General features: G+C 39.2%; 1 protein-coding gene across 20 annotated transcripts in view; it reads right to left on the reverse strand.

Annotated features, from left to right (window-relative positions):
• ZNF644 (zinc finger protein 644) overlaps nt 1-5,929 on the reverse strand; it is a 123,989-nt gene extending 118,060 nt beyond the window's left edge. For 4 of the 20 annotated variants that reach the window (XR_006601815.1, XR_006601816.1, XR_006601814.1 and 1 more), the window contains exons 1-2: nt 5,348-5,928; nt 4,257-4,854 (exon numbers count right to left, since the gene is read on the reverse strand). The gene's annotated coding sequence lies outside the window, so the exon portion shown is untranslated. The other 16 variants (XM_045064842.1, XM_045064841.1, XM_045064837.1 and 13 more) reach the window with 15 other exon arrangements.
• Between the last annotated feature and the right edge of the window lie 4,474 nt (nt 5,930-10,403).

Below are 10,403 nucleotides of genomic sequence, written 5' to 3' on the forward strand. Positions count from 1 at the left end.
ATACAAAACAAAGTATAGAGAAGAAAACAGCAAAAGGAAATGCTGTTTGAAGAAACTGCCCTAACTCAGACTAAGCATTGAAAAGATTAACATGCCTCTCCTCTCCTCAATCTACCTGCTGTTGAAGCTTCTCTTCTTTCCTATCTGGAGTTTTTATGTTATTACGTACAAATACACAAAACCACTCACTTTCTCCTCTCTAATGATCACCACAATTCTCATGGTCAAAATTTTAAAGGAGAGTGAAGAAATTTAGGATGTTTTAACAAAGATAAACCAACACATTCGTTGGGAAATAACTTTACTAGAATGTACTCATCCTCAAGTGCCTTTATTCATCAGCTGACAGTAAAAGCAAATGTGTTCCTGAAATACTGAACCTGTTTAATAGATTTTGCTGCTAGAACTGGAGAGGGCAAACTTTGGTGCCTGCCTCTGACTTCCTTACAACCTTACCTTTATAGACATGGGTCTAAAAAATGAAAAGCAGCACAGCAAAAGTATACGATCCCAAATCACATGCAGATGAAAATATCAAGTTACTATAAAAAAATTAAACAATGGTAATAGGAATAACTATTATTATAAAAGGTTAACATTTGTGTATTCATTGTGTATTCTTTCTGTGTACCAGAAAGCTAAGGACTTTACGAGAATTATGCAATGTAAACCTTAAGCTTCTATGAAGATGATATTACTGTTAAATCCTCTTGCTTAGTGCTCACACAGCTAGATTTTTTTTTTTTAAGTCCTCTCTATGCCCAATGTAGGGAGTGGGGCCTGAACTCACAACCTGACTCAAGACTCACATGCTCCACCGACTGAGCCAGCTAGGCACCCCCACACAGCTAGATTTACTTCAAGGCTTACACTTTTAAACCTTATCTCATCCTGCTTCTTTATTCATATACAATTATAAATGCAACTATGATTTCCTGTGTGTGTGCGTATGTGTACATATACACGCTTGTGTATGTGTGTGTGTGTGTATTATTCAGTAAATCAATAGTAAGCAGCAGGAAATTAATTCCCACTTTGGCAAGGTTTTATCCACCTTCACATACCATTCAACAACTGGCAGTCATTCCCTCCCCAATAAATGTTGTTTTGAAAATAAAAGTTACATTTAACATCTTTCTCAAGAAACTAATGAAGATTTGCATTAAGCTTTCCAGTAAAAGGATAAATGCCATGAAAGAAAAGGATAAATACATTAATCTCTTATAAAAGGTAGATAAAAAAACTGGTATCATACAGATATCTATGCTTTGTATTTTAATTCTAACACTTTATTAGGATTTTATTTTAAATTACCCATTTGGTTCCTAACATATTTACATTTCTGGACTTTTTACAAAGTCTTTTAAAAACTTTTAAAGGCTATATATTCAACTTCAATGAATGATACACATACTAAAAGGCTTATTACCTAAAAGTCATATTTATCACTCTAACCAACTTCAACTGTACCACAATCTAGACTAATAGAATTAAATTGCAAGGAACAAAGGACTCCTCTATACTTTTTATAAAGTTACTCACAAGATCACAGTTCGAAGAATCCCAAATGAAATGGGAAGGCTACAGCTTGCAAACAGAAGAGGTAAAGCAAACATTAGTAGAGGGAGAGTATAAAGATAGTATCTTAGAAACACTAATCTTAATCCAGCCTCACTTTCCTCCATTTGGAAGTGTGCGCTGCTGCTTCTGTCCTGGCATGCTTCTTTTCTTCTCCCTGAAATCCTCTGCTTTTCTCCTCCTGGAAAGTTATCTCACAGGACTTTGTTTTCCATGCTAACATCTCTCAATTGTCAAAGGATGTCCTATCTTGAATTTAAAAAAACAAAAACATAGTAACTCCTCATAATCACGTAAGAGTTCCTAGTGAATTCAAAGAGGATAGTAACTCCACAATTCAAATTTGGCAGATTTTAGAAAAAACTTAACAGTAGAGCAACTAAGACCCTAACGATGAGAAAAATACCTTTTTCATGGAGACCCCCATCTTCCTGAAGAAAAGACTATGAATTGAATTTGCTGTTCTACCTTCTAGGTCTCCAATGATATTTGTATTTATTTTTAAGAGAAGACAGATATACTTCAGCCAACCAGCAGGGTGAGCTAGTGGTAGAATCAGATTGATTACTGTCAACTTTCTGAAAATTCAAAGATGTAAATGGTTTTAATATTAAAAGCAATGATATCCCTCTAATAAACCTGAATTAAAAGATAATACTTCTAGAACTGCTTTAGTCATTGCTACATCTCATAACTTCGTAAATATTTACAAATTTCATCTACAAAATAGTCTCTATAGGGATTAATGTAAAAAGTTAGAACTCATTTGAATACCTATCCAAAATATCACAGTAGCCATCCTTTATTCTCATATTTTACTATATAGGGTTATCAATTAAAAAGTTAAAAATACTTTTTAAAAAACAATGTTCTAAAAATTAGGAATTCTTAATTGATCATACCTATTTCTGAATTCAGTGCAAACCTCTGCCTTAAGATTGCCTGAAAAGCAATCATGAGAAAAGTATTCCTACAAAACTAAGATCCACTCTTTTCCTCTGGAATCATACCCTGAGAAGTAAGTAACCTTTAAGTAAGTAACCCTAACACAAACTGTGTATCTCCGACAAACCTAATCTTTTCTATCAATTTCTCTAAATTGCAGGTATCCCCACCACTCCCAGTAACTATCCTTGACTCTCTTTTCTTGTTCTGCTACCCAATACAGTCTCAATTCAACCACACCAAAACTCTCCCTCTTATAACTTGAGTAACAAACTTAAACTGCAAAATGTTTAAGGTTTGCAGGTAACAGGCTCACTCTGTAATTAAAAATCATCTGAGAATAATCCTAATTATCATAAGACTAAAATGCAAGTAAATCCACTCACACAGTGTTGAAAATAAAGCAATAGCTTACCAACTTTCTTCAAAAATCGGTAATTTAAACGCACTTTAAATAACCCATAAAAGCTTTAAAACCTCAATACAATTTAACAAGTTTTTGTTATATTTGATAAAGAAATTAAAGAACTGTGAGATTCTACCATAAATGATTTTGCTACTTGTTGAATTTCCTAATAGACCTTACAGATCTATTCGGTGGTCATAGTAATCTTAACAAATCATTTTTAACAAGAGCCAATCTACGTCCATTTACCCAAAAAAAACTATTACAAAATGAAGGTGCTACATCGTTTTTGGCATCTCATTTCTTATGTAATAACTGGTAGTAATGGCAGTTATTTCAAACTTTCCAAGAAGTTTATCAAGCTATTTGTTTCTTTAAATTTTGGGGGTCTACACTGCTTTTTGAAAAACTCGAAATTCAAAAGCAATATTGCTCCAAAATTAACTTGAAATGTCTGTATTTGGTATCTGGAATTATTCACTGGAAGTCACTTTAAAAACTACATCACCATATCATGTTAAATAACAGTTTTTAACTTATTGTCATAGATGTTCTCATTAAAATAATAGTATATAACAGATACTTTCAAACATACTCCCTTGTTTCATTTTTCAACCCTTAGTTACAGAGTCACCTTCTCATCCCAGCAATGTGACCAACGAAAAGAGCAATGGGGTAAAAGCTGAAAAGATAATTTTCCATTAAGCACTAACATAATCATATCTGGTCCTCAATAGATCATAAAACAATGGGTATAACTAGGAATCCCTGAGATTCCTTTCACCCTAACACTGCATGACTCAATAATACATTTTGCCAATGTTAATGTATCTTCTATTCATTAGTACAATAAGATTGTTCTCTATTAGAAGAAAAGCTAAAAAGGGGAAAATATATATCTGAAAGAAGCAAGGAAAATCAAAGTTTTAAGTTATATTAAAAAATTCAAATTTTAATTTGAACAGATCTAAAGTTAAGGATCTCAATGTGTTTCTCCCTCTGATCACATTATTTACTTTGTTAATGTGACCCGGCCAAAACAAAACATTAGCTGTCTCCAAGTTTTGTATTTAAAATCCCAGTTAATACAATATACAAAGTATGATGCAGCCGTAAGTGCAGCATAAGGTTATGTTAGAATTCTAAAATTTACACTGCCATGATTTTAACAGCAATATACTTATCACTGCACCAACAGTGGTCAAGCCTTCATGTTTCACCAATTAAAATGGCTAAACCAAATTATAACTTCTTCATAAAAACTAATTTTTTTCTCACCAAAGCTACCAAGGCAGGATTACTGCCATCAAGTTCCCTGGATACTTACACACGGCACTGAAGGCAAAGAGCAGGTTTCCTTTGAGTAACTTGAGTTGTCTATTTTTTTGAAATGCTGTCCTTCTTCTTGGACCAAAGAAATGGTACTAAACTACAGCAGAGAAGCAATATACTATTAAGGCAAATCTAATCTATCATCCAAATGCAACAAGACTGGCATTAGTCGGAAATGGCCAGAAGAGATGATGGTGTTTTGGTATTTCTGTTGTAATTATTGACTTGTATACAAAACAGGACCATCATTTAGGCCCTCATTGTGTTTACCCCCTTGTTGAGTACTTCTTAATGACCACACAAAATCTGAAGTCTAGACATCAAAGTTTTATAAAAACTAAATTTATGTCAGTATTACTCAGACAGTTCAAGAAAGTTTTCCACTAATGTTGCTAAACCATGGATGGATCCCAACACGAGAGTCGTCTGTGGAAGTCTCGTAACAAGAAACCTTTAGCTCCACCACCTAAGTTTCCAATCACTGAGAAGGGTCTGGGACAACTCATCTTCAGGTTCACGGGAGAAGTGGAGCACACCTGCTTTCCTCTGGCAGAGATTAAGCTCCCAGGGACACAAAGGCCAGGGAATCAGACCTGGAGAAGCAAAAAGCTTTAGCTGGACACCCACCAAGCCCCTGGCAACCCAAACACTTTGGGCGATTTACCTCTTGCTGTTACTTCCCAGGCACCTAGCGGCATAAGATCTTGCAGAACAGGGGGAGGGGACTGCTATGCGGTCCTGGTCCCACGTTAGGGGAGGGGTGTGTACAGTTAATGCCAGAACTGGCGCTTCTGGCCAAAACCGAGCAGCCCCGGAGAGGGGTTGGTGACTGCTCTCGGACCGCCCCGTTACTCAGTGCTTTGCAATGGCGACCGCCAGGCTCCCCAGGCCGCCTGATCTCGGCCCCTTCCCCCTACTGCTCACTGGCTGCTCGGCTTCATGTGACTAAACAAAACCCCCAAGTCTAGTGCCCAGCTCAGCCCCTTTGTGTCCGCTACCGGATTCTCCGACGCCGCCGTGGAAAGGTCCCCCCACCCCCACCCCCTCTCCGCCGAGTCCCGCCCCGCGGCGGCGGCCGCCGCTCACCTCAGGCTCCGCCGCCCCCCGCGGCCGTCGCGGCCGCCGCCTCCCCGAACCCGGGGCCCGGGCTCCTTGTGTAGCATCAACTCCGCCTCCTCGGCCGCCGCCGCCATCTTAGCCTGTGCGGCAAAACGCGTCCTTTTGGATGGTTGGGACCCAGCCTAGGGCGTAGCTGCCCGGGCCCGAGCGCCGAAGGTCGGGTCCCCCAAGTTCTTCCGCCACCCTCAATCCCGCCGCCGCCACAGCCCAGAGGCCCGAAACCCACTCGAGTCCCGGAGAATCCGACCAAATAACCCCTGAAACTCACAGTTTGGTGCCGTGTGCGTCAAACCGGGGCGACGTTGGGAGCGCGCGGCGTCCCCGCGTCACACGCCGCTCTGTACGCTACTCGGCTCCAACGGCCCCCCTCCGCTCCCCGCTTTTCGCCTCCGGCCCCGGTTCCCACGGCGCAGGCGCGCTGCTTTCCCGCCTCTACCGAGCTGCGGGCCGCGGGGGCGGCCAGCGAGGAGCTCTTGGGCGGCTTTGCTCTGATGGAGCGCCTGGGCCAATTAGGTAAACGGGGGCAGCAGAAACAGTGCACCACTGTTCTCGGGTGCCAGAAACCAAACAAGGTCACCTCCCCCAGCGCTGACCTAATCACTCTCAAGGAGGTTCCCGCCCCAAAGTAGGCACGCTCCAAATATGGTGGTGCCCAAACTCTGCAAGACCCAAGCACTTAGGCAAGCCTAGGCCCTTTAAGGTGGAACAGGCCCATATTTGATTTCCATAATCACTAGCGTGCCAGAATTCCTTTTCTTTTCCTACTGTTGATGAAAACAGCTAAGGAACTCAAGATCTCCGGCCACAACTGTAATGGCAGAGAAAGGTTTGGATCCTAAGGGAACCAGTTGTTGGGAGTTGCTTGATGGCCAGGCAAAGCATCAAATGTGGCACCTCAATTAGCAGAGCAGCCTACCCTAAAAGGTGCCCAGGATTTGGCCCTATTTGATTCTTCCAGATTTCAAGTGCAGGGAGGGTATTTTCTCCCCAAGTTACTCAGTATGCCGGGAGTCTCCAAATTAAGGTTATATAGGAAGCAATTGAGATACCGGTTAACCCTTCAATGAATCAGTAGGTTCCAAGACAGTTCTGGAAAGCTTCTTTTTTAACAAGCATCCACACCAAGAGACTGAGAGCAGAGTTTCACACACTATACTTCGAGAAACACTGACTTGGGTTGTTCTCTTTGCTTTTGAGCTGAGCAAACAAGAAGTTGCTAATATGTTTGACGTGAACTAAAAGTTCCCAAGGAATCTAAAAGTCCTGTCTTAATAAATTCTTCAGCTTTTCTGAATCTCTGTTTTCAATTTAAAAGGAAAAAAAGTTTCATTAGTTTAGCAATTATCATAAACTGTGCTCCTCCAAACCCTCAAGATGTCACTGATACTCAGAGAAACACAGTACAATTGCGCTTATTTGACAAGAATCAGGAACATTCTCTTTCCTGTACTATAGTGACTACCAACAGCAGCAAACACAGATCCCTGAAAACAGATATTTATACTTGCTGCATTAGTTAATAATAATAGATAACACTTTTTTTAATAGCTAACACTTGAGCTCTTACTAGGTACCAAATACTGTTCTAACTCAGTGAATTTCATTACAACTTAGTAAGGTAAAGGGAGGTCAGGTAATTTTCTCAAAATCACACAGCTCTTTAAACTCTTTAAAATGTGAATTTTCCTTCCTTATTTACATAAATGGGTAAAGAATAACATATAAATGTGTATATTTTTTAAGCAAATTGAGGGGGGATCCCTTTGGGTCATCTCACCTGCAGAATCATTAAAATTGGAACTACTCCATTTATTACTGGACTTACAATTGATAAAAATAGTTTGTACTATGAAAATTCTCCCAACATTGGGTCACTACAGAAGCAACTACCAAAAAACAAAAACCCATGAACAAAAAAACCCAACCTCTGTTGTAAATGTATACTACTGACTGACCAAGATGGGCAGACAGATCCAATTATAAGCAAATAGAACAACTTAGAACTCAACCATGATCTAGAACTTGTCTTACTAATAGAAGCTGTTTGTACTACAATCCACCAACTAAAATGTGGTACTATAGATATAGTAGTACCAGTAGTAGTAGTAATTACAAAGTAAAAGTAGTAATAGTTAATGAAACTGTAAACAAAATAGATATCAAAAAACTTGATAAGGATAGAAAGCTTGAAAAAGGTAATACAAAAAGAAAAACAAAGTAGGCAATTGGAAAAATCCAAGGCCCAGTTATGTGGTACAATGCCAAAATATTTAAAGACATTAAAAGAAAATGGCAATTGAGCATCAAGATGTGGAAAACAGTTTGACCCTGGCAGAAAATTCACAAAACACATCTACTCACTGTAATAAAATAATGCTCTGATAAATACATCTGATTAAGAATCTTTTAAAAGAGGGGCGCCTGGGTGGCTCAGTGGGTTGGGCTGCTGCCTTCGGCTCGGGTCATGATCTCAGGGTCCTGGGATCGAGCCCCGCATCGGGCTCTCTGCTCCGCGGGGAGCCTGCTTCCCTCTCTCTCTCTATCTCTCTCTCTGCCTGCCTCTCTGCCTACTTGTGATTTCTGTCTGTCAAATAAATAAATAAAATCTTTAAAAAAAAAAAAAAAGAATCTTTTAAAAGAAAGAAAGAGAGGGGTACCTGGGTGGCTCAGTTGTTAAACGTCTGCCTTCCGCTCAGGTCATGATCCCAAGGTCCTGGATTCCAGCCCTTCATAAGGCTCCCCGCCCAGCAGAAGCCTGCTTCTCCCTCTCCCACTCCCCCTGCTTGTGTTCCCTCTCTTGCTGTCTCTCTCTCTTTCTCTGTCAAATAATTAAATAATCAAAAAAAGAAGAAGGAGAAGGAGGAGAAAGAAGAGAAGAAAGTTATTCCAGTGAATGGAATTACCCAGTAAAAGATACAAACTAAACCGTGGTCTCAAATGACTTAATCAAAAAGAAAATGCAGTTTGATTTTGGATAAAGCAGATAACTCTCATTCTAATACTTTTAAATTCCAAGCAATAAGAAAAAATGAAATCTCATTAATCCACTATCCTAGTAATAAAGTCAAGTTTTGGATTTATCTTAGGGCCTGACTAGTTCTAGACTCACCTCTGAATACCAAGACTATAAGGCAGTCTCATTTGTGGAATTGCAAGTATTATGTTTGTCAGTTGGGGTGGGAAGTAAGAGGATGTTTGGCATGGGAAAAGATGAAGCAAATAGAAATCAAGTCTTATATTTATCTTTGTCTCACATTAACTCCAGCACAGAGCCTTATATATAGCAGGTATGCAATAAACAGTTTTGTTCAATTCAACCAGTATTCACTGACTGCTGGCTCTATGCAAAGTGCTGTACTAGGTACCACAGCAAAAAGAAGAATAAGACGGTTTGTTGTACATATTTAATAAATCGTAATTGAATGCATGAGGAGATTTTACAGTCCAATAAAGAACTAGCAAAAACTATCATCAACTCTCAATTTACCATGGGATAGGGAAGATGAGGAAATAGATAATAAAGACTTCAAAATAATGGTTAACACAAAACCTCATAAGGGGTGCCTAGATGGCTCAGTCAATTAAGTATCTGGCTCTTGATCTTGGGATCCTGAGTTCAAGCCCTGCTTTGAGCTCTTTGCTCGATGTGGAGCCCTCTTAAAAAAATAAAAAAAAGTTTTTAAAAAGAAAACCTTATAAAACACAGTACAAAATAGGTTAAATACATATATAAATATTTAGTAAGAATTATATTTAATATTTAGGAACACATTCCTTACTTAACAGCATATCAGAAATAGACCATGAGAGTCCATGAGAATATATAAGTTTGTTCACAGAACACATGTAGACAAAGAAAATAGCTATGGAAATTTAAATAAATATTTAAGGAATAAATGGAGAAGTCTACAAAAACAAGAAATGGAGGGACAGAGGTAAAAAAGGAGCTTCAGGCATGAAAGTAACTCCACAGAAGCCAAGGAAGTATTGGTAACAGCTGACTACCATAACAAATAACCTCAATGGCTTCACACATTCAAGTTTCATTCTTACTCAGGTCACCCTCCACTGCAGTCAATGGGAAGGAAAGAGGAGGCCCCAAAGCACCAAAGATCCTTCCACCATTTGACTATGCCGTCTCCTAAGATCTTAGAGTCTTTTAGAGAAGACTCTTCTGCAAAGAAACGGAGAGTACACATGGAGAAACGAGTGCAGTAAGTTCAAGTGGCCAAGCCCAGAAGTGGCACAATCACTTCTCACTTTCCACTAGTCAGCAATTTAGTCACATGGTCCCACTTAACGGCAGGCGGAGCCTAGGAAATGTAGTTAGGCAGTGTGCCCTGGAGGAAAAGGAAATGGGAATGGTGAACACAAAGCAGGGGCTCTGCACATCCTGAGTAAATGTAGCAAAGAGGTTATGAAAGATAAGTGGTGTCCACTGGGTATACAAGATCATTGGTGACCTTGGTAAGAACAAGGTCAGTGGAGTGACTCCGTCTACAGCAGTGGGTTCAGGAGTGAATGAAAAGGAAAGAAGGGGAAAGAGCAACTGAACCACTGGACACATGAGGCTGAGAGATTAATCTCAGACTCTAGGTAAATGCCACTGCTCAAGGATTCTTGGCAACTAACCATCCAGCCTTCTCTTGGTTAGAAGAAAGGCCTCACTAGACCTTCATCAAATTTCCACACACATTAAATTTGAGAAATGCCTTTATTGTTTATTTTTTTCCACAGTGAAAGATTCCAGATGTTCTGGGATATTTGGTTGAGATCCATCCAAGGAAAAAGGGCATCTGCAATTTCAGCCATCCCATGTGCTTTACTATAGAAAATGAACATAAAATAGTAAGCCAATATTTTCCAGTATATGTATTGATTTCCTCTGTAATCAATAATTAGGAGTTATAACTGTACAAATATGTTCCTTTTACTACATTCTAATAATTAGAAAGTAGACTTTGATATCTCTAGTTTAATTGTAAATAAAATTAAATATCTTCAAAATGAAACTTAAAATTTT

This window comes from Mustela putorius, unplaced genomic scaffold (genome assembly GCF_011764305.1).
Source record: "Mustela putorius furo isolate JIRA1106 unplaced genomic scaffold, ASM1176430v1.1 tig00003853_pilon_pilon_pilon, whole genome shotgun sequence".
Lineage (NCBI taxonomy): Eukaryota > Metazoa > Chordata > Mammalia > Carnivora > Mustelidae > Mustela > Mustela putorius.